The sequence below is a fragment of the Lathamus discolor genome, chromosome 1 (genome assembly GCF_037157495.1).
Source record: "Lathamus discolor isolate bLatDis1 chromosome 1, bLatDis1.hap1, whole genome shotgun sequence".
Lineage (NCBI taxonomy): Eukaryota > Metazoa > Chordata > Aves > Psittaciformes > Psittacidae > Lathamus > Lathamus discolor.
The window spans coordinates 81,851,689-81,875,556 of NC_088884.1; the positions used below are offsets into that span (position 1 = coordinate 81,851,689).

Sequence of the window (23,868 nt, forward strand, 5' to 3'; positions counted from 1 at the left end):
TCCTGTGCAAACAGCTGTTGAATATGTGCTTCAAATTTAGCTTTACTTTAAGAATAGTCTCTTGGGGAAATATTTGCTCCTATATCAGAACTCTACTGAGGCATGTATCAATTTCAAGGAGACTTTCACAGAAAAAGAAATACTTGGTGCAAAATGAAATCCCTAGTTTTTAAGAGAGACTGATTCTGGAAGAGGTAGTATTTTAAGGACCTGAGCATTCATCTGAGTTGTGCAACCCTCAGGTCCTCCACCTGTTTCAGCAGGCTGCCACTTTACAAGCAGATGCCCTAAATTATGAATGGTTTCATGATGGCACGCTCAGCCCTTCAGGTCGGAGCTGCCACAGTCTGTGTTCATAATATGCATCGCTCCAACATAAGACTGATTGAATTTGTAGGGAATCAAGCCCCTTGTGTGGGATGCTGCGAGCAGATGGACCTAAATTCTAATTTTCTAGCACCCATCCCTGTTCTTTTGACTATAAGGCTCTGTGTTAGCATGTATATACACAGAAAGTGATGACTCCATCAGATGAGATATATGAAGTCTACACCAAAATAACAAGTTCAGCTGCAGTTAAAGTCAAGAACTTGTCAAATGAGAATGTCTTACCTTCCCACCTCCTTTCCTTTCTTTTAATCTGTTTTTTCCTCCTTTTCCTGCTGCTCTTTTCCCTTCCTCCCACCTTGTGTTTCTTGTCTTCCGTGGAAAATGTTGTAAATTCTGTTTCAACTTGGTGAAGAACAGGGCAAAAAATTAATTTCATTTCCTTTCTGCTAGATGAAAGAACAATGTCCCATCACTTCTACTAATATTCAAGTCAGGCAAAAACTAAAAACCCTACATATTTACAAAGCAAAACAGATTGTAATTGGTACTCCACTGGAAGGAATAATCTTTGAATGTTGCCAAGCATAGCTTAGAAAAGTGTGAAATTATTTCCTAACATTTGTGGATGAAAAATGCAATAAAATAAAATAATTCTTCGTGTGAATCTTATTAAAATATCCAGCAATTTTAGAGAGACATGAGAGAAAACAGAGCATAAGGTAAGAAAAAGAGCACAGAAGATAAATAGCCTGCTAGGAGGGAAGATATGATTATGCCTTTTAGCAGTGTCAGTGCTGGCATAATTAAGCTGGTGCAGGGCCTGGTTTGTGAGCAGTTACTATAGAAGAAGCAGTGTTTTCTTTGTACCAAGTCTGATTCCTTACCGATGACTTATTAATGCTTCCACTTGCTTTGCAGAGGTGGAAGCGGCTGCACAAAGCCTCCACCAGCAGAGGCAGGTGAAAAACATAAAGCGGGTGCTGGAGAACAGTGAGCAGAATTGCAGAAAGAGTGAATTTATTAAGTCAGCAAACTTATTTTAAATCGGCTGGCAAGATTTGGGTAGTTCAGGGGATGATTCACCTAGCAGACTCTGTCTGCAAAGCAAGGGCAATTTAATGGTTGGGTCCAGAGCAGGGCCCAGAGCAGTGCCCCCTCCACTGCTGTACCCTTCACCTCCTTATTCCTGCCTACACCTCCAGGCCATCCTGCCCTGTGCCTTTATTTGTGTGGCTACACAGAGAGGGAGGCTGGGGGTGAGTTTCAGATTAGAAATAACTATTCTAAAGTGCCTCCTTAAATTCAACCTCTGTCCTTCTCCAAGTGGCTGAATAATACATCCCTGGAGCTACCACCCAGCTTAAACTGCAGAAGTCTTGCTATAAGTTTGTAGAGCCCATTAACTGAACACTTTCTCAGAGAAGAATATTAGTATTATTTCCAGGAGCATCTGGCTTTATCTTGGGTTTGTCTTACCCTGAAACCTCACATGCATCCAGTAACTGACTACTCAGAGAGGAAACGCATCATCTTTCCCACTACCATGAAGCTTAAAGTTTTTCCTCTCCAAGAAGAATGCTCAGTGCAGGAGTAATGCCGCATGGGGAGGAAGAGAAAGGCTAAGAAGGCTTCTTTGGGTCTGAGGGTGGTGAGAACAGTGAGAGGGTTGGCAGAGGGCAGCTGGATCATGGTTCCTGGTGAGTTTCTGTCTGGTGTAGATCAATGCAAATGAATAACTAATAGGGCCCCTGGAACATCAGGAGACAAGAAGATTATTTCTTTTCTCTCTTCAAGCCACTGGAAACCTAAAGTCCATGGCTCCTTCTTGCCTGCTTTAGGAAACCCCTCTCCTTTTTCCCACCTCACAGTACTTCAACACAGATGTTGCGAGAGTGGCTGATGTTCTCTGCTTTCCTGAGACATAGAATGCAGCAGCCTAGGCCCCAAGGCAGCTGGCGGCCACTGCAGAAACACTGAAATTAGTTTGCAAATGTGTCAGTTCATGCATTTTTGTAACAGGTGTCAGAAAATGTGGCTGTTGTTTCAAAAGGCATTTCATTGGCGTTCCAGTTTGTCTTTTTTTAATTGCACAAAATTGCAGTGAGAAGGAAAACTGTGAGTGGGAGATTAAATAGGACAGTCTGTCTGCAATAAAATGGAGTTTCCTTAATTAAATCTGCTCAGAAGTTGCTAAAATTTTGTCATGTGCTTTATCTCACTAATTTCTGGAAAGGGGAGAAAGTGGGTATGTTCACATAAAAATGTAATTTATTAGGATCACCTTCTGTAGCTGCCTCACAGCCTGATGTTACAGTAGAGTTCCTGGCAGAGAAATGGTTGACTCTTCAGAGTGTTTAAGTTTGCCTAGAACTTCTGCATAGTAAATTCAGGAATTCTTCAAATGCTCAGCATCTACATGGCTCATATCTGAATCCATGGGCTGGCTTCTGAAATTCACTTGCTATTCAACTGAAAGAAGCAAAACTGTAAAAACTAAAGAACAGAAACCTATCCTTGGATATTATAGTGATACATTCCCTGATGTTTGCAGGGGAAATTCATAGATCTGTGACTTAACAACTCACAAAGTGCACATGGACTTGTGGAGAGGCACATTTATGATGGTACCCAAATAAATATAGCTACCTGCACAATAGGGTTGATGCCTACAGTCCACATGTGTCTTAACGCCTAATTTTCAGTCGGTGAGAACCTGTAAGTTACCTCTCTTATGAATTCCTGCCCATGTTTAATCTGAAAAGCTCTACACAGCTTTTAATCAATTTTGTTATTCAGATACTTTCATTCAAAATTTGCTTTCTGCAAAATATTTTCTTGCATTGGCTAAAAATGATTATTCTGCAAGCCACTTTCCTGAAAACATAAGATACTTGCTGAAATATGAAACAGCCACAGTGACATTGAAAGCACTTTTTTCCCCTTAAAATATATACCCTCTGGAAAAATCCTAAGATATTTGTCCCTCTGAAATTCACCCACTACTTTGGTGAATGATCACCTCAATATCTTTCTATTAAAAGCTTGACATTAGCAATTGCTATAACATTATGAAAGTATACAACACACAGGACACTGTGCAAATATGCCCTGAAAACTGTCCTTTTCTGAGGAAGACAAATAGAGAAGGTAAGCACAGAGAAACACAAAGAAGCATAGCTCTGAGCCAAATAGTGATGAGCTAGTTTTAAACCTTAGCTTTCAGCTGAGTTGTTATAGCACTTAGTTTATACTGCATGTATTTTCTTCCTCAGCTACTTGCAGAGATGTTCAGCGGACAGAACATAAATATGTAAATTGAAATCTGGCTGAGATTTTGCTCCAAGCACACAGCTGGCTATGGAAAGTTGCATGATTTTTCACAGTATGTTCTCTGCTCAGAGCACTCTGGCAGCTCATGAGAGCCACAATGTGCTATGCTACCATTTGGGCTCAAATGATGCCCCAGTTGGGCCTGGCCCTTTGGGACCCTTATCTGATGCATGCAATATTCCAGACTCTGTCCCTTGCTCTTAAAGAAAATTGCACTTCACATTATGTAAGGCTAAACCCTGAAATCTGTTGGCAAGTCTTTCATGCCCAGTTTGGCTTTGGTGAGATTCTTGTCTGGGTCAGCTTGTTGGGTTTTCCCCTTGGGGAGTGAGTGTTTTTCAGTATCTTATCCAGACTGCGGTGTTTACTTTTCCACTGAAGGAAACCTATGAATGCAGGTGAAATTTCCATAGTCCTTGCCTGACAAGCAGCACATAATGATTTGGGTTAATGATACTGCTTTCTCTGGAGCAAATGGGAGACTTTTGCTGCTGCAGTTGGTAATTAGGGATTTCAGCTGTTCTGCGCAGAATGAAGTTGTGCTGACAAAAAGGTAATTACACTGCAGTGCATAAAAAAGCAGGTACTGCACGTATAATTACTGGAGACTTTGCATGTGTGTGTGTTTTCTTAGCTTCACAGTCATCCCCCAACAGCAGAACCAGGGATGGCTGGCACAGAGCACTTGCCAAGAAAAGCAATTTAGGAGAGTTATTACCAACCAATGTTTTCCTGTGTTCAAAGCCAAGCTTAACAAATGCTCACTCACTCTTGAGAGGGAGAGTAAAGAATGGAAAGAAAACCAGAGAGTTGAATTTCTGAAAGAAATTAAAGTAGTTTGTTTATGTCTGCGCAGTTATGTTATTCCTCTGCTTTATGACTACTAACACAGCAAAATGGCAGTATATGAAGGAGTCTCAGAAGGCCTTCAGTATTTGTTTCCATGTGGGATGTTCTGCCATGCGGTGGCCATCTCTATGAAGTTGGGCTGGTGTGCTGATAGCCACTGCGTTAGTGCTTCAACCTGCAACAGCAAGGCTGTGTCCCCTGCCCGGTAGCTGTGCCAGCCCTTCATGCTGCCCCTCTGCTGCAGGCCTCATCCCATGATTGGGAAGCACCAGCATTGTAGTGGTGGATGTTGTTAGTTACCAGGAGCACTCTTGTTTCTCTTATGGCCCTCTGGTTTTGTCATTTAATCTGCTTAAGTTTCATTGGATTTTCCTTTACCATTTGGCACATGATAGCTAATGTCTTCATCTCTGTTGCATCTCCATCTTCTGCATGACAGCAAGCCCCCTCCCCAACCCTTCTCTCTTTGCCTTTACATAGACAGCTCTGCTCCCCCACTGCCAGGAGCTTTTTCTCTTCTCTTGTCTTTTCCATCCCCATCTCTTGAAAGGGTCAGGAACATGGCAGCAGCTCTTTTCACCTCCAAGATCATTTATACTTAGGGCATCCTCCCCCATGCAGAGCTGCTGGCGTAGCTAAGAGGGAAGGCCATCTGTGGCAGCAACAACAGTCACTTTCAATGAAGATTAATTTGGAAGTTCCCATTGACAGGACCCCTTTGCTGTGGTTCTGGGTGGCCGCTGGCAGTGATGCCCACCTCCTGCTGCAGTGAGTCCTGGGCTAGGGCACTGGGCTGCTATGCTGTGCTGTCACCCTGCTCCCCTACAGCTTCACAGGTTATGCATATATAGCATATTCATCTGGTGCTTAATTTGCTCGAGATCAGTTTAATGGATAAGTTCATGGCATTAGTGAGTGTATTCAAAGTATATTCTTGCATAGCAGGGTGGTGTAGACTCTCAGACCATGTGGAAAGGTGAGGAGCTCTGGGCTGGGTTTCCTCACCAACTGTGATCACTGACCTGAAGCTACCTCCTTGATGCTTTGCATTAGAAATGTATAAATTCAGCAAGTTAAACACTTAAAGGAGTCCAGCTGCTGGCAAAGCGGTACTCAGCAGGATGCCTGCTCAGCAGGCACTGCTCTGTCTCCTGACCCCAGAGAGCACATGCTGCATCTCTGAGCAGCAAAGAAAGATGGAGAAACATCCCCTGCAGTTTCCCAGGCTTTCAGTATGCATACAGAGATGATCAGAAGTGAATGCTTCTAAATTAAAAGAGAAAGTGGTGATAATGCTCTGGTATCATGATGGGTGCTTAAGCTATATCCTGGTAGATCAAATTAGCCTTGCAGAACACCATGCAGCAAAACATCTCCAGGTTAAACACATTGAAAATAAATTTATAGCTGTCTTCCATAGGTAAGTTGAGGGCATTAGATCTTGAAGACCACAATTTGTATCATCCATCCTCTTTTTTCATGGACGTGTAAAGGTGAAAGAGAGGGATAGTCTTCAAAGACACCACCCCAGACTTGGGAGACATTCCTAGAGGACTTACACTTCTCAAGCATTCTTAAGTGCCATTTAAATGCAGAGAAATTAATGGACTAGTAAAATGCTTACTTGGTGATATCCGTTAAACTTCCTCCAAAACCTAAAAGCCAACACTGAAATTGTGTAACCTCAAAGAAAATAATGCTGAGTGACATGCTGCACCATGACATACACAAAAAAAATATTCCATGATACAGATACAAGTGTAAAATGAAATTATTTTTGTGTGTAGCCAAATACATCACAAAGAACCACATATGCTGATTTGTTGTTGATACACAACCCTTTCTTAGGGAGAGTAATTTCCACTAAGGAAAAGCACTGCTCTGTCATTAGCAAACCAAGAGAAACAGTAAATGCAAACGAGGTCATAATTTTGCTGACACTTGAAATTGTGTCTGTTGCTGTAGTTGTGGTAGTGTGAGTGTCCTGCCTGTGCGAGGAGCCTCAAACAGCATTCTGAGAAGGTGGCACTGAGAATAAGGGAAATCTGTTCATGCTTCACATCCTAAATTATTAATCTAGCTCCTCCTGCCATTTTAGAGTTGTGCCATTATTCCTGACATCTCAGGGCAGGCAGGTTTGCTCTGCCACCTTAAAAACCTCAGGTTCTTTGGTATTCTTCCCTCCTTCACAAAAAAACCAGCCTCAAACCCCTGAAGATTTTTCTAATCAGCACTAACAAGCCACTCCCAGTTGTTTTTTTCTTGGTTACAAAGCAGTTACATAGTAATTCCATGGCTCTTTTGATGTGGAAAGTCCTTTTTATACTAGTCTTAATTGTCTCTAATGGTGAATTCAGTTTGCACATGCGCAGATAGTGTTGTCCAAAATCAAGAGTACTGGAAACTGGATTCTTAATAGAGCAAAATGCTTGCAGCAGGATAACTAAGATTATATCTGCAGTTACCACTGTAGACTTTACATCTTAATAATGGAGGAATCATTGCTGATAAAACAGATATGCAGTTCTGCATTACAGGATGTAAGGCTCATGGAGTAAGGCTTATGGAGATGCTCTTTACTGTATCAGGCATAGCTATCTGAGAACTATCCAATATGTTTAGTAAGGTATAACATGAAGCTTCCTATGGCTTCCTGACAGTCCTGTGGTCATCCACTAAAGATAGCAGTGCCGTAAGTACAGGTAATGTTTGGATTAGACAGGAGAGAACAAGATGGTGCTGATGAAATTCTTCCAGATCAATAGGTCCTGGGTTGAACATTGCTGTGAGATTTGTCAGTTCATGGTCTTTGCAGGCTCAGGTAGCTTGCACTGCATTGATTGTTTCTTCCTCTAGAAACATTCTCAACTATTTCCTGATCATGAGAGTTTATAAAAATATTACTTTTTTTTTTTTTTCCCCCCTTTATTCTCTCTCTTTAGCGAAAGCTTAACTTTCAGTACAATTGTACAATGGTAGCTGACATCATGAGGTGCCCTGGCCCTTAACAGCTTGCCATAGTTCATCAGCAGATTTAGTTCAGAGGATTTAGGGTGGAAAAAGGCACAGAATCTAAAAAAGTTATAATAAACATTTACCAGGTCCCATTGTTTTTTCCTTTGATTTCTTGTCTCTACCATGATGTAACTAGAGCTTTGGTTACTAATACTCTAAGCCATGGCACTTTAAATCCTGTTTGCTGTCCAGTACATGAGGGTCACCAGATTCTTGTATCACATAAAATGCATGGAGCCTGGGGGAAAGCTAAGAATGAGATGTTTGCTTGGTTGCGCATTTTTTTCAGTGTGCTAGCCCTTTCCTTGTCCTGAGAGCACTGCAGTGGCTTTGCAGATCTGGATCTTAGGGACAGGGTGGTAAGACACGTCAAGCTCATGTCACACGCTGGCCAGCAGTGTTGACCCCATTGCTCCTCATGGCCAAGCGTTAAACTTTCCCTTAAATTGGTGCTGATCTTCCCTCATGAAGTTAACTCCAGGAGCTTTCCCGTGGCTTTTTTTGTGCGGACTGTGTGAGGGAGAACAGAAGGTGATCATGTTAAGTTTTCCTGCTCCTTATTACAGATGTTATTTCCAGCTAAGCAGCCTTGAATATTTTTTTTGAGCAAGACGTCATTTCTGTTTAACAATTGTACAAAAGAATGAGGATTCCTCAACAAAAGCAGTATAAAAGTAGGCAATTTCCACTCCTCAGTAAGAAAAAGCTGGTATAAACAGTGGTTAAAGCAAACTGGTCCTTGCCGATTCTGAATTTCTCCAGAGACTGATTTTCAACCTTCAGCAAATGTGGAAAAAAGAAAATATTACATAAGCCAAACTTTCTTTGCTTAATATCTCCCGTTCTTCCTAGATCTCTTTCTGCTGTCTCTGGGTAGTTTAGGTTCACGTCTGTCAGAGACTTATATTAAAGTTTACAGGGTTCCTTTGTTACAAACAAATACAATTTCGCAATTTTTCAACAGTTTTGGGCTAATAAAAGCCATCATCCACTGGATCCTATAGCATCCAACTGCCTGGTCATATGACTCTTCAGAATGTTTCTGAGCTGTGGGGTTTATATGTCTTCAAATAGGTTGCCATGAACTTGGAAAAAGCTTGGTAAAAAAGGTATGAGGGTGATGGGAGGTGTGGGGAACATGTCTTATGGTGGGAAATAAAAAAAATTGGTCCAGTTAGTTTATCCATTGGAAGGGAAGGAGTCAATTTGATTATTATGGTCTAGAAGAGCCAACAGGGAAAAGAGACTCTTTATACTACATAGTGTTTTGGTCTTCATTTTTTTATTCTGTTAGATCAGAGGATTTCATGCTGAGTTAATACAAAAAAATTACATTACAGGTAATTATTCTCTGTAGCAACTTAGGGAAGTAGTGGATTCTTCCTCACTTGTAAGTCTTTAATTCAGTAATACCTACTTCTTTTATACACGTTTTTCTTTAATATATGATAGGGCAAAGAAAAATTGATACAGGTGATGCAAGACTGGGAATCTGTGTAAAACTGTGTTATAGCTCAAGCACATGTTACAGGCTTAAGAGAAATTGGTTGGTGTTCTCTGGCCTGGGTTATGTGAAAGGTCAGAATAGACAACCAGAGTGCTGCCTTCTCGCCTTACAAAAATAAATCTAAGAATATTATCAGTTAGCAAAATAGGCTGTTGTGAATGAGGGAGTGCTACTAGGCAAAGAAATACGTAACAAATGTGCATTAGGAGAGAAATGACCAAATCAAGGATTTTCCTCAGGAGATACACCCCTGTCTTGTTTCCTTCCATCACAGCAAACCTTGTCAATTTGAATGACTGGTGGTATTGAACTGATAAGGGCCAATTATGCTTTATCGGCTCTGTTAACATACAGCAGTTGTGCAGAAGTAAAGCTCACAGCCTAGTGCTGGTTATCCTGTCAGTGAAAGGCTGGTTAGCCCGATGGTTCTGCAGAGATTGATTAAGCAATGAGTCTTGACAAGGCTGGCAACATTGCTGCAAAATAATCAGGCCTCTGGGAACTTTTAAGATTACCAGCACGAGCCTTGGATTCCTGTGGGTGTATTTATCACATGGGATCCTCACCATAGAGTGGCTATTAATACACTGTTGTTTGCATTAGAAATATTTTGCTGCTCCTGATCAGGTCCCTTGGAAGATTCATCTGATCTGTTTGATTTGCTGTCAGAAAAGGCAGTAAAGCCACAATGCTGACTTTAAACCTCTGCCTTTTATGCTTAATATTGCTCCTTGTCTGCACCCAGGTAAAAATAGAAGTCCCCATGCTACCTATCAAATTTACACTGCTAAGTAACATAATTTGACTCCAGCAGTGGGGATGTCAGGGATCAGTGGCCTAGCACTGGTGACCCATCTCCCCTTATAAAGCAGTCAGCAGGTGAGAAGCTCTCTTATAAATGACCTAAATAAACTGATATACACTGTCAGTGACAGCTTGTTTTCCATGCTCTGCCAGAGACAAGAGTTCTCCATGACTTTACAGTGCAAATCTTGTATGAACTCAATTTCTTGCTTGGCAAAGGGAAAAAGGAACCTGCCTCCTCTACCAATGGCAGGAGGCAGAGGTTTTCCAGCACAATGTCACAGCTGTGGCCTCTTCTTGCCAGAGTGGGACAAAACAATTGCCTGCTTACACCTGCACATAGATCTGTTATCCATGCAGCAATGCAGTCACTTGTGCTTTCTTTACCCTTTATTCTTTCTCTGTGCTTGTTTAGCTGGTCTGCCCTATGCTCTTGTGCAAGGGAAGATTAAGATCAACCTAGTTATTGAAAAGTTCCCCTGGTGCTAGAATCCAGTTTCTCTTCTCATTTTTACACCTTCTGAGAGCAGAAGGAAATAGCAGAAGTGAAACCATCAGTGTTCATGTAGGCTGATAACATGTTGCATGAGGAAAGTTCTTGGCAAAGTTTGGTTAGCTTACGCGCAGGGTCCTGTTAACTGTATCTCTGTAGCTCTTGAATGAAGTTAGTCTATATTCAGGCAGCCCAATGCCTGGGAAAACCAGTTTCCCATCTGTCTGCAAAAGCCCTCTGTGGATGTACCCTGAGTGACTCAAGCTCTTTCAATTAAATAAATAATTGGGATTAGCAATTAGCTCTTTATTTCAGTGGGTTTTGGCTGTAGTTGGAGGCATGTCTGTCTGCAGTACCTTGGAGATACCTGGAATAGATATAAATGAACTGTTTCTCAGCAGCACTAATGAGGCTCTGCAAAGCACTGCTCCAATGTGGCTGCACTGCTGTGTTCCCCAAATGCCCAGCTTTGTCCTGGCTTGTGTGGAAGCTTCTTGGACTGCAGTGCAGGAAGCAAAAGCCCTACGTATGTATTCCTTATATATGCAAATAATGCTGTTGTCATCACTGAAATGATTTATGTGGTCTAAGCTTTGAAGATTTATCAGTCATTTTCTCCTAATTTAAGATTTTTTGTTTAGCTCTTCTAGGAGAGTTTTTCTAAAAGCTGGAATAAGAGTCTTCTCAGCTTAATAGCTGATCACTTCTGCATCCTCATTCTATGTGAAATCTCCCTGGATGGATCAGGCAATACTTGTAGACTCAAACTACAAACTTTTGGCTTGTGCAGACAAAGGTTTTTGCACACAAAAAGCAAAAATCATAAGAGTTAAATTTGAGAATCTTGCTGACTTTATGTGCAGGGTTTTCAGGTGTCTTTTTCATTTTGTTTTGGTCTTGCTATCTAAAAGGCCTGTAGTAACGGGGAACTGAGTAGGCGGGAACTGAGAAAACAGGTTGTAGAATACAGGTGTTACTGGAACCAGTTTAGTAGCTTAATTTGCTTCAAGGAATAGAATTTATCAGTATTTCATTCACTATTGCTTTGACTGGATTTAACATAGTTTTACTGGAAGGGAGGGAATGTTAAAGGTGGACGGTGTATTCTGGAAGTGTAATAAGGTGTTAGTTCTGTAGTATCCCTTACATGAGAGTGACCTTTCCAAAGCCACCTAAAGTATTATCTATTGAATAATGATGCAGTGAGCAACTATTGCCTCTTGTTCTAGCATCCGTCAGATTAAATAATGTCTGCATCAGTCATTCTGCATAACACTAAATGTCATTTTAATAGAGCAGCGACATGGGATCAATAGTGCCTGCTTTGAAAATTAACTTTTTTTGTCTCATACTGCTTGCTGGATCTTAAGGAGAGGACAAAGAAAGCAGAGAGTATTCAGAGTAATATAAAAAGTGAATAAAAATGTGTTTCGTTAGTAGTACTGAAGCATACAGCATGGAGTTTGCTGTCCTGAGACAATATTCTAGTGTTCTGAGACAGGCTTAAGTCTATCTAAATCAATCATTTACATGTTTGTTAGACACACATGCACATAAATGACCAGTCACAGAGATTTCCATGAAGACATAAAGAGATGTGAAACTCACTCAGGTAAAATCCAACAAAGAAATATACCTATTGCCTTGATCGTGGTGGAACTCAATTTTGCACCATATTTTTAAGGACAGTGTGAAGTAGTCTTCTGAGGAGAAGGCATTCAGTGAAGTAGTGTCTTCTGTAAAGAGTGAGATGTGGGACCTTTACCAAATGTGTTCAGGCTTTTAGAGAAAAAGTTCAGAAAACCTTTATGAATCCATATTTAGATAGTGATAACTTCAAAATATGTCCCCTCTTGTTTTCATTGTCACTTCAACCCACATCAACAACATTTTAACTTTTGAGCTGTTATACTAACTTATAAAAGCTGTGATGAAACCATTTATTCAAACTATGTCTAAAACTGAGAAACAATTATAGCTGGTCAACAGAACAGGCGTTATTCTGGCACAATATCACATGCTGAATCTAAATACAGTGAAAGGGCACTTGCAAATCATATGTATGCATATGGGTAACATAGGTGAGTTTATAAATCAACTGCACAAATGATAAAAAGATCTTTAACCATCCAGTACATTGCCACCATTGCTGCAAAACAAGTGAATTCTTATGGTCTCCTGTGTTTATGTAATTGTTTTCCACAACTCAGTATCTCACATAGCTGAAGCCAAAATTACCAGTAAGGTTAATTTCTCAGTTGGATGACTCAATGAGAAAGATGTAAGGAGAACTTAAAAACTCTCCAGTAGATACAGAAACATGGTAATTAAAAGAACATATACTTTCCCTAAATGGCTCCAAACCTAAATGGCAGGGTAAAAGGAACTGAAAAGAGATGTGAAGCTTAGTGAAAGGGAGATTCAAGAAACAGAGGAATAGTACAGGCATAGAGAAAAGAGCCTACAGGAGAAAGGGGTGGATTACTAGTATTAAAGTGTCATTTATCCTATTTTTCATTCTTTTTTTACTGATTTTCACAACATATAAAATAGATTTCATTCTATTTCTCCAATAATATATCCTTAAATAATTAAACATAGTCTTAAATATATCTCTATATCCTTAAATTTCAATAGTCTTCTCTCTTTTTCTTGCTGGCAATGAATGTTGGTCAGTTTCTGATAGGACAATGTGTGTATTTTGACCCATAATATCTGTGAATGCTTCTTCATGTCATCTCTTTCTTACCAGTGCCCCTAACCGTCACTATCAACAGAGAAAATTGGTCTGTTTCTTTGAAAATCATGAGCACACACACAAAAAGGACTGATGGTTTGTGTCTTAATGGATGTGAAAGCTACAGTGACTTTAACAAAGCTATTTTAGTTCTTTAAAAGTAGTAAATATTTCTGGCTGTAACTACAGCCAGAAGTTCAGGTGCAAAAATTCAGGAAGCAACATCAGGAAGAGGTATGTACATTCAGGCACCTGATAGATGGTACTAAGTAGTGAAAAGTTGAGGGATAACTTGTCCTCAAATTTAGTTGTCTAAAACATCTTACCAATAATAGGCTGTGCTTTACTTTCATGTGTATATACGCAGCATGTACATATACTATATACAGGTATATGTGTATGTATGTATATATACAGTGACAGTTTCAGTAAGGGATGGAAAACGTGGGCATTCCTCTGAATTCAGCAGGGAATTGGGGATGCTAAAGTGCTATTTCTGGGTGAAAGCACTTCTGGATATTGCTTTCTCTAATACACAGTGTTCTGGTGCTGCATTGCTTTCAAACCAGAAACGAGCTGCAGTAAGGCACAGTACCAGAGCCTTTTTGAATTTGGTATTTGTTGTGAGATTCTTAATGGGAGGTTTGTTTCTGTTGTTGGCATCATCTCTGTGTGGATTTTCGTGTCTCTTTGGAGGGCTGGAGGTAGAATTAATGGCTGAAAACTACCTGAGCGAGCAGAGCAAGTGGTGTGCCCTCAGCTTTCACACTCAGCTTTTCTCTCCTGAGAAATTCAGTTCTAATTCCAGAAGAGGATGGCTGAAAAGCTTCTTATGTTATTTCTGTGCTCATCATTGCTCTCAACATGTCAGTGGGATGAAAGCCGCTATAGAAATGTAAGATCATTATTATCAGTCTTGTTTTCCTCAGTATAGAGTGAAATGGGGTCATGGAGAATGATGCCAGGAAAAATGACTGGAGAAAGGCAAATAAAACACAGATGTATGACTACTAATGAAAAGTTTTAAGGATTAGATTGGAAACAAGATATCAAATATTTCCTTGCTCTGACTGAAATCACTGCTGACTGCAGCCTAGTAATGAAGAAATAGCACCCTGAGTCACACAGGTGGACCATGCAGCACTTAGTGCTTTCTCTCACCTTCTTTGTCAACTTGGTACTAAAACATGTTTAAACCAGAAATTGACAGCAGGGCAGATACTGGTTCGCCCCCACCCTGCCCCCTTTTCATTGCTTTTCTGTGGCTGTGACTTCAGTGAGGTCCCCAGTGTCACATCTGCTTCCAGCTGCTGCCAGCACAGAGCCTGGAGAGGGGAGCTGGCAGACAAGGCTGTCGTTACGGGCTGTGCCCTTGTCTTAGCCACTGGCTTGAGCCATGACCTTGGAGTATCTGATCCATCTCCCTGTGATGGTTTTCCTGGTTGTGAAAAAAAACAACAGCAGAGTAATTCTGAATTACCTTACAAGGCTATTGGGGGACAGGGGGATCTTAATGAATATTTGCAGGGCACTTTGAGACCCTTGAATGACAGAAGCTATAAAAATGCAAGATGTTATTATTTATTTATGAAGGTCCTCTGGCTTTTGGCCAACAGCATGAATTGTTGACATTTAATTATTGAAACAGTATGCCTATCAGACCCCTTATGGTAGGAAGAGATAAATAATGCAGAAGACTTCAGAAAACCTGGTCAATAACCTCTTGAGATCTGAAGCAAATATACCAGACACATAGCTTCATCTGAAAAAGAACTGAATAATTAAACCAAGGCATGAGATCAGTTGTTCTCAATGCTCTTTATAGTTCGTGCATAATGTTCTACAAATTATTTACTATTAGTCCATTACTTACAACCAGCCTGTTCTAAATAAATACATCCAACTTGCCTATAAGGGTCCCATAATTGTATATATGTATTAAGGACCAGTGGAAATGTATGAGCATTTGAAATTATTTGAGTAATTACAATGTTTCTTCCTGATATCTTAAAGCTTGAGGGTTTTTTTAAAAACCTTATCATAGAACCAATTAATACTTTTAAATATGCAATCAATCATCTTGCTATGAAAAGAAGAAAGGGTTTAGATGCTCAGAGTGCTTTTGAAGAAGCTTCTTAAAAATATGTCTATGGAGTCACATTAATTATAGAGTGTACTTTAGATGAGGTTTTTCATCCAAGCATTGCAAAATTTTCACAACTGTTGAGGCTTAATATCACTGCAAGGCAAAGTACATCATTTACAGTTCTGAATGGATAAAGTGAGACACCAGTGTGTTATAATCTTGGGTGCACTGCAAGGAAACGAGGAAACTCTGTTTCTCCTTTGCAGGGTGTACTTTCTCCTCTCCAAACTCTGACTATAGAAAAGAGGTGATATTAACATCTACAGAGGGTACTAAATGGGAGACATACTTCAGGAAACCAGCAAACCAACACCTTTTGCCCTGTGTTCTCAGTTGCTTGATCATTTTATAATGCCTGGATTTTAATGGCATAAAGATTTATAAATAGGTGCAATTGGCCAACTCTAGCAAGTCCCTGCTTATCCGATGCTGTGCTGCAGGCTGAATAAATTTAAGATTAGAACTCCTCCATCTCTGTGACAATGCAGTGATGCGTGGGCATGATGCTAAATGAAATCTCTGACTGAGCAATGAGATTTTAGCAGTGATGTGAATGGACTTTTTTTTTTTGCCAACTCTCTTGCAAGACATTAATTCAGGAATTTATCCAATGCAATAGATCATAGCGATTTTGACTAACTTAGAACTGTTCATTAAATTCGTATATTCTGACTGTCATTTTGAGTAGAAACAGTATTTCTCTTGGTTTCCACAATTGACCATACTGAAGGAATAATTTTCTGTGCAGAATCATGCAAAGTGTAATTTGCTGTCCATTGATTAATTGGCATTGTCTCCATAGCATTTCACCGCTTTGTGGCTGTCTCTTGTTAAAGCGCTGTGTCTGACCCTGCCTCAGTTATCAGTTATGACAAGCTCACAGCCTTAGGTAGTGTGACTCAGAAATAGTTGGGGAAAGGGAGAGCAGCCAATTTGTGTGATGGCCGTGGAAGAGGATTAGTAAATTCCACAGATGTGAATGATTCCTTCAAGCAATGTGGTTACTGAGCTAGGGAATACTGAAGGAAGCTAATCAATCGGGCTGAAACTCCTCTGGCTGGGGCAAACATTGCTGCTGGATGCTGTTCCTCATCTGAGTCTGGGCTAAAAGGATGAAAACACATCTTGTCCATCACTTTTCTCTTCTTTCTTTCTTGATCCTTAGCTGTTGTAGTTCAGGGTAGCCACTGTACGTTGATGTTTGATATTTCCAGTATACTTGTAATGTTTTGGAAACAGGACTGAAGGTTGATATTTCATCTGACACCCCACCAAAAACTAAATAAAAAAAATCTGTGTGATTGTCCTCAAACTTTTGTTCTGAATTTACTCCAGCATAAGCTAATGGGGTTTCCTTCACTTCATACTGTATTATACAAAGGCCACAAATGAACGGACAGATTTTTAAGTGCTTACTGATGTGTTTGGCTTAACTCTTGCCATTAAGCTCTCAAAACATTTGTTGTGATATGTAAATTGATAGGCATTTCACATGCTGCAAGTATATGGCATTTTGGAAGAGTCAAGTGATAGCACTGTTATGCGTGGCTTCCATTTGATTATGTCACCAGTAAGTGCTATGGTTAGTGTAAAGTTTGGGAATTAAATTTTCTATGCTGTAAACCCAGATAATGGAATATTGGAAACAGAAACCATACTCTAAAATATTTCCTGTGCTTAAAAATCCAGTGTGTTCTGGGATCCCTGACAGAATGCAAACATGTTCCCATGATCAACACCTTTCTCTATCGATTCTGCTTAATTGCCTTAAAGACAATCTGAGAAGAGTGGAAAAAGAGGGGGAGTGTGTGTTTAAAAAAGGAACTTGAAGATCCGGAGTCAATCTGTGGCTCAGTTGTTGACTGAGGTTAGTGGTGATACATCAGTCAGATTCTTTTCCTTTGTCTTGCTTTATTCATTGAGAGGAAGCAATGCGAATCTCTGTTGTTGTCTAGTTAGAAGATAGACTGTCTGAGGCAGGCAGCCTGTGACTGTACAGTGCTCAGCGCAATGGTTCCTGGAGCTTGAATGATATTGTGAGTTTAACACAAACTTCAGGAGTGCTGTAATATGAGGCATGGCCAAGGAGGCAGAAAAGGACTGGGATATTAAAACTCCTGCAGATTTTGAAAACCAAGGTCTTGTATTAATTTCTTCCTGTCATTAACTTTCCTTGTCTTTCCAATATTTTCTGCAGGATGTGAAGTCATATCTGATATTGATTGCTGTGTAGTCTGAAGCACAGATAAGTGTCAGCTTGCATTAAGCTGTAGTTAGACCTCTCCTCTCCCCCCCAGCTCTCCCCCTCAGAGCTCTAATGCCGTAAGTAGGTCATTGCAGAACTGGAAGCTCTGTTTTTTCCTTCTCCCCCATGTGGCTGCTGGAATACATTTAATTGCAAAGCAGAGCATCAAAGCTGGAGTAGCCAAGCTCACCTCTAAAAGATAATTAGTGAATCTCTGTGCAGTGTGCTGGAGGGTAAGCGACAATTGGAGATGGATAAATATGCTGGTGTTTGGAGTCCTCATATTTTAAAAAACAATTCCTGTTTGAGTCTTCAATAGATGTGTGTTTTATCAGGTCAAAGCAATACTTGGATTCCCAGTTCAAATGCACTGATGAGTATATAGTCAAGTATCAGGGATGTGGATGGCTCCAATGATGTATTTTGGAGGCCTGGCTAAAAGGTAAACTGGAAGTAACAAACTGAGAGGGAGGAGAGGAATGAGTTTTTACTCAAAACTGTGTCAGCTGAAGTGCAAAGGGCCAGCTTCCAGCAGACATGTGGTGGAGCTGTTGTCCAGCCAGGAGTGGTTGGTATGGTTTTAGGTGTTCTAGTGTCAACCCCATGACTGTGAATATATGAGGGCAGCTGCTTGAAAACACTTGGTTTCTGGATGCATTTAACATAAAAACTTCTTAAGCCTTCAGAAGATTGAATTGGAGATTTTATTGTACCAGGGTCTATTTCTAAAAGTTTAGACAAGCATAGGATAAGAAATTAGGATATCTAGAATCTCTTCCTGACTCTGCTAGGAACTTCCTAAATGAATTCCCTGTATGAACTTGTGCAGTAATGTAGCCCCCAAATAAGGATTACTGTATTACTGTAAAGGCTTTAATAAATCATTTTACTCTAGTGATTGAGATAAACGGATAAGCAGTGTCACAAAAATCTTTTATTAACAAACCAAATATAGACTCTTGTGCTGTAATTTTAAGCATTATGCCAACATACTTTTTGTTTTTTATGGTTGGGTTTGGTTTTGGTTTGTGTTTTTTAACCGGGATGAACTTCCTCGTTTTGGTCATACAGACTGTCTTATAAATGGACAGTTAAATGATGGAGATTTTATCCAGAATTCTCTTGAGGCCATAAATACACTTGTTGTCATTCATCAGTGGAAAAGACCAAATCTGCAGGGACTACCTATCACACTTTAATAATGCTAATTACATTTCATTGGCAGCTACAGCTACAAGATTTTAACCCAAATGGCTCCTTTCAGATGAGGAAAAAGTACACGAAGTCCTAAAATTCAGAAAGCTAACTTTTATCTGTGCATAGTACACCAAGACTTCATGTGACCATTAGAGAAATTACTGAGAGCTTTTTTGAAGATATCTGTGAAATTCTCAATGGGCAGTGACTTGTCTCAGAATGGGATGTTCAGAGGGGTGAAGGGCCCTAAGCACAGAAAACCCAGGGAAGGTGCAGCCACATGGGCCTGCCACAGCCCGTAGCCTTGTTGGCTTTCTGCATTTCACGCTATGGACCAGGGTAGAACGTTTGGCAGTGCACATCAGAATTGAAATGGTGGGTCAAGTTCAGAGGTAAGTGTCCCCTGAAGTTTTGCCAAGCTGGAAGTGACCTTAGCTGTTATAACTCTTTGCAGCAATTACATTAAGGATCTTTTTATGGGTCTTTATCCAGCCTTGGAACAAATAGATGTACATGTTGGCACTGTGCTGCTGGCTCTTGACTGCTATACTTTACTCATTTTCTGAAATAAAGTAATAGAGCTCATTTCATATGAGTGTGGGGATTTTGGCTGATTTTTCTTTTTTTTTTTTTTTTTTCCTTCTCTTTTTTCTGGTCATGGACTGTTTTGTCAAAAGCAAGACTAGTTTGTTCAGTTTCAATTGAATCTAGATTGATAAACATAGGGAAGATGTTAGCTTCCAATAAAGACACCCCTGCTCCACTGGAAAATGCTTAGAAATGTGTAAACTCTTCCCTCTTTTTGCCATCAGGATGTTCTGATTGCTTTGCTTTATTTGGACATAAACCCTCTAGTTCCCAAGTTTTCTGAATTGTTTTTCTGTAGATTTCTAATCTGTGCTAAGTCCTTGTGGATATCTTTTTTTTTCCTTGCCTTTTATGAAAGCTTGTCCCTGGATCTGCTGCTGGCTCTGCTACTGGCTCTGGTGGTTATGTGTCCCTTTTTTGTGCCTTAATTTGTGGAACAGGATAATGCTACTTTTTTCCTTAAAACCACTGAAGAGTTACAGCTGAAAAGAAAGTTCAATATCATTATTTTTTTCTTGCTGTATGGGGAGCTCCTTTTCTGTGGCAAAAAGAATAACATTCATTCTTCATTAATTTAAATTACAAATCGAACATCTGTAGCTTCTCTGCAGAAATGGTGACAACACCACAGCTCTAAAAGGCAGCATGCAGAGTCAGACCCTCTGCTGCTATAGCTCAGCAGATTCCACGGGAGGTAATGAAGCTGTGATTTATAGCAGATAAGCATCTACAATATCTCTAAAAGCCCTCTCTACAATCTGTCACCTGCTATTGTGGGCTCAGCAGCGGGATGAAATAATAGGAAAGATAAGGAATTATGGAAGGCTCGTTTTCTTCTAACACAGGAAAAGGAGCTTGGTCAGAAAAGCAAGGCGTGAGCTAGTGCATCTGTTCTTCAAGAAGCACTTATTCCAAGAAGCGCTCAGTTCAGGCTCTGTTTAATACCTGTTATCTTGGGCTTCTAATGGTTTGCCAAAATTTCAAGCAAGCATTTCAGATACTTGTTAATGTGAAGACAGTATGTGACAAAGTACACTCGAATGAGTTCCCCAAGTCTATGCAGTACAACTGTCCTTAACTGGAGAATTAGGATAGCTCCAACCTAGTTTTCCACCCATAGTGTTCAAAGACAACTATCCTGGGGAGCAACATTGCATTGCATTGCCCCGGCTACACCAGGGCATCCTGGCAGATGCAGGAAGGGCAGAGGAAGCCGCCCATGTTGGCTGAGCTCTAGCTAGGAAAATCCCACAGTTTTCCTTGCTCTTTGCCTAGTTGGAGTGATGCAAGTACAACAGATGCCATTAAATAATTTGGCCAATGCTATTTTCATTATTCATTCAACTGTAGAACTTTTGCAGAAAAAATGTGGTTTGGCACTTTCTAAAGATACCTTTTTAAAGGAATAATGCATGTAGTTGCAAAACCAAAATACTGAAGAATCAAGGTTTTTGTATTCTTAGCGTCTCTTGGAGTTGAGATGTAACACCTACTTTTCACTGTTATTTTCAAACTATTTTTGAGGGTTTTTTTACTTTTACTGCAAATATTTTTATGAGAAAGTAAGCTACATGATCAATAGCTTTTCAGTTTTCAGCAATCACCTTTAGTTGAATAGTCTTAGAAACCTACAACTTTTGTATTCTAAAGACTCTTGTTTAAAATCGTAAATTGTGTGGCTTACCTTGAAAAGAATACTTATTTCCCCCCAGATGTGACAAACTGGTATCCATTTGTGTTAAAAGACAGAAAATATTGAATGACAGTATTTGGCAACTATCTTCTGAAGCTCTGTTTCTTTGTTTTCTTTTTTTGTGGAGTGGCCATGGAAAGCTAATTATTGTTTGGTTATACTGGCTAAAATGTGTAAGATGTCGTTGACAAAAAAGCAGTGTTCCCTTTTCACTGGGCTTCAAACAGACACTTCATCAGTCTAATCTAACACCTCATCTAACTCAATTTCCTTCCAGATATTTTATTTCTTTAATTCAAACTGCAAAAAATACCCACAATTTTTCCATTTGCTTGTTCTTTTGGACATCTTGTACTCAGGTGTCAGATCTTTATTTCATATAATTAGTGAGGATATAAAAAGCTGCAGATTTCAGATCTTTCTCTTTAGGGAACCGTCTCCTGGGCCGTCAAGAAAAAATTGAAAATTATGTATTTCCTGTAAAGTATAATTAGACCACTCTAAAGAAATTCCACCATGAAATAGAATGCTGAGTGAGGGTGCAAATGCATGTTAGGTGTTTCCTTGAATTTTTTTAGGGAGCATAGAAAATCATTATTGTGCGGCAGCTGATACTACAGTTGTTTCCTGTCATGTTTTTTTCTGAGGTGCCATAACTAGGGCTGAGCTAAGCAGTTTCAAAAGATTAAAAATTTCCTATTTAGCCCTGCGAATAAACCTTAGCTCTATATTAAACATGAACTTTTTCCACCCACTGAATTTTTTGGATATGTTGTTTTCCATGCCTGATATCAATTCAGGACAAAAAGGTGCAGAAATGCAACAGGAAATTTGGATGTAGATCTGTAACAGCAGAAAAAAAGTAGCTTAGAGCGCTTGCTGAAGAGTCATTATTCACCACCTTAAGTTCAAAATGGCATAAATTTGAACCTGGCTTTTGATCCTCAGCCTACTTAGATGTGCAGAAATATGTTTGAATAGGCAAAATCTTTAAGTGGTTGTTGTACGTATATATGGCACGTTTAAATAAGACATGCATTTCCAGCTGAACTGGGAGTTCATATGAACTGGGAGTAAGATTAGCTCTAGGCTTTTTATGTGATCTTGACAGAAAAATATATATATTTTTAATATTAAAATTGTATACCTGAATAATCTTGAGCTGTGCATCTAAGACCCCATTTTATGGATATTGAAATGATAACAGATTCACATAGTTTTTCCCTTACCAGAGTCTAAAGGTACAGAAGCCTCTCTGACATCAGCTTAAATACTTAAGTTCTGCCTTTAGTATACATAGCAGGGAAACAGCAGGAGAGCTCTGACAACTTTAAGTATTACCCTTGACCCTTACAAGTGCATTGAGGTCCACTAAAGCACACAGAGCTATGTGTACTAAAACTCAACAAGAAAATTTTATCTCTTTTTTTTTTTTTTTTGCACATGATCAGACATTCCCACCAAGATAAATTTAATCTATTGAGGCTCTGCATATAAGGCTGATACAGGGACCTGTGTTTGAAATACAGAGTTTTATGATCATCTAAAATAAGTTTATTCTGCAGTTTTTCCTACTTTGGGGACAGAAAACACTTTACTACTGCACTGATACTACAAAGTTTCTTTTGCTGTCTGTCGACTGCATCTTGTTAGGGAGGTAGAATGAATGAGAAGAAATGTTCACCACCTGTGTGAAATTTAAAGCATGTACAAATGGATACCCACATTCCTCCTCCCTCGTGCTGGAGGTCTGCTAAGGTACTGAGGAGAAACACAATCTGTTGTTCAATTTTTGAAGAGGTAGCAATTTCTCTATATTAACTTTTCGGGTTTGAAACCTTCTTTTGTAACTTACTGACTCCCTGTGAGAAAGGAGCTGGGTTTTGAGGTCTCAGACAACACTGCTCTCTGACCGGTGGGGGCACTACTGACCTTTGAGTGATTGCTGAGCGCTGAGGTTTCTTACCAAACAAATTTAGATTGCCTCCTTTTCTTATCCAGTAAAAAGAGAAATACTGGACTACATTTACTGCAGCTTGGTGGTGTCTGTTCTCCATGACAGTTACAGAAGTATGATGTATAGAAGAGGATGAGAAATTGGTAGGGAGGTTCTCCTTTTAATCCTCTGAGGAGTATGACAAGTACACAGCAGTCCCTAGAAGCACTGATTTAGGCTAACCTCAATGCAGTCACTTAATTTAGATCTTCTTATTTACTCCCTGCACAGAATCTGAAATGCTGTAAGTTCTGAAACAGGGCGCTTTGCAGTTAGTGCCTTTAATCTGTGTAATACACTCTTGTTCAAGTTACTTCATATTCTGTGTCTTTTTTGGGTGCTTTTGTGATCATAAAGGGTTGACTAGGCTGGGTCTGTATTATAGGGATTTATGTTCCCTTCTCAATACAGACTTCACTGCAGAGTATTTTTTTCTATAAACATCTAATTGAAAATATAATGTTATAAAGCCTTGCCTGGAAAACCCCTTTATTTAGTTAACCAAAAGGTTAAATAAATGTAGTGTTGCACTGCATTTTTTTTTTTTTTTTGTTTAAAATTGCAGCATGAACATGAAGATGTGTAAGGATCAGGAATCAAAAGGTTCAGAAAGACTGAAAGCAGTCACCAGTGGGTGGCAAAACCTCACCTAGATTGTCAGATTATGCTTTCTGAGTCACTGAACTTACATTTTTAGCAGGTAAAACCATCTTATGTCAGATTTTTGGGGCTTGAGGATTTGCATTTATTTTGAACTAGTCATCTGAATGTTCTTTGTGGGTTTTGGGGGGATGTGCACATACATACATATATCTCATGTTCTTGACAGATTTGCTAGGCTACTTCACATACTCTGTTTCATGCTTTTCTTTTTCTTTTGTGATATGTGTTGTATTGCACTGTGTCACACAGGATAAATTGGAGATGACAGTAAACAA

The 23,868-nt window shown here is 39.7% G+C and overlaps 1 protein-coding gene across 3 annotated transcripts in view; it reads left to right on the forward strand.

Annotated features, from left to right (window-relative positions):
* The window catches only part of PTPRO (protein tyrosine phosphatase receptor type O), a 154,548-nt gene that overhangs the window by 42,428 nt on the left and 88,252 nt on the right, over positions 1-23,868 (forward strand). The gene's annotated exons all lie outside the window — the stretch shown is intronic.